A 1,049-nucleotide genomic window follows, 5' to 3' on the forward strand; every position below is an offset into this window, starting at 1 on the left:
CACCGCAGCCTCGACCCGCTGGGCTCCGGCGATCCTTCCGCCTCAGCCTTCCGAGTAGCCGGAATTACAGGCTCGCGCTACCACGCCCGGCTCATTTTAAAAATTATTGTAGAGATGAGGTCTCGCTGCCCAGGCGGGTCTCGAACCCGCGGGCTCAGGCAATCCACTCACCTCAGCCTCCCAAAGAGCGGGATTACAGGCTGAGCCACCGAGCCCGGCTTCAAGTCACTCTTTTAAAAAAGAACTTCATCGGGGTTTTCCACGGAACCTCTCTGTACATCTAGGACTTAGGGTCCCCTCCCCGACCTGAATCTCTGAACTATGAAATGTGAAAGCTGGGAGGCCCATCAGGTCATCTGGTACAAGGACGGCACAGAGGCGTGATCCTCTTGCTCTTGTTGGTGAGGGTGTCTAAAGCAAGAAGAGCTGGGGTGCTGCATCTGAGCTCTTTCTTCTTTAAGTTGGGGTCTCACTCTGTCGCCCAGGCTGGAGTGCGACGTATGATCATGGCTTACCACAGCGATCCTTCCGCCTCAGCCTCACAAGTAGTTGAGATTACAGGGAAGTGCCACCACGCCCGGCTAATTTTTTAAAATTTTTTGTAGAGATCAGGTCTCACTATGTTGCTTAGGCCGGTCTCAGACTCCTGAGCTCAAGCAACCCTCCCACCTTAGCCTCCCCAAGTGCTGGGATGACAGGAGTGAGCCACTGCGCCCTGCCTGGGTTTTTTGAGGGGACATGAGGGACTCCCGAGCCCAACATGGAAGCGAGGGGTCACCTGCCACATTTGGCCATCCATGAGACCAACCCCCTCTTTATAGAGGAGCAAACTGGCCCCCAAAGGGAGAGGTGACCTTTCCCCCAATTACAATCTAGTCAGTGACGGAATGAAGGTGAGAATTTAGGGCTCCGGCTTCCAGAAGCCTCTAGCCTGCCTCAACCATTGGTTGAAGCTAATATTCCCAGAGAAAGGAAAAACCATCTCTGTGCCTTCCCCAGTGGAGGAGAGGTGAACGTGTGCACAGGCACATGGGAAGCGACCTTATCAA

The sequence above is a fragment of the Carlito syrichta genome, unplaced genomic scaffold (genome assembly GCF_000164805.1).
Source record: "Carlito syrichta isolate Samal-C Ts95f unplaced genomic scaffold, Tarsius_syrichta-2.0.1 Scaffold303123, whole genome shotgun sequence".
Taxonomy (NCBI): Eukaryota; Metazoa; Chordata; class Mammalia; order Primates; family Tarsiidae; genus Carlito; species Carlito syrichta.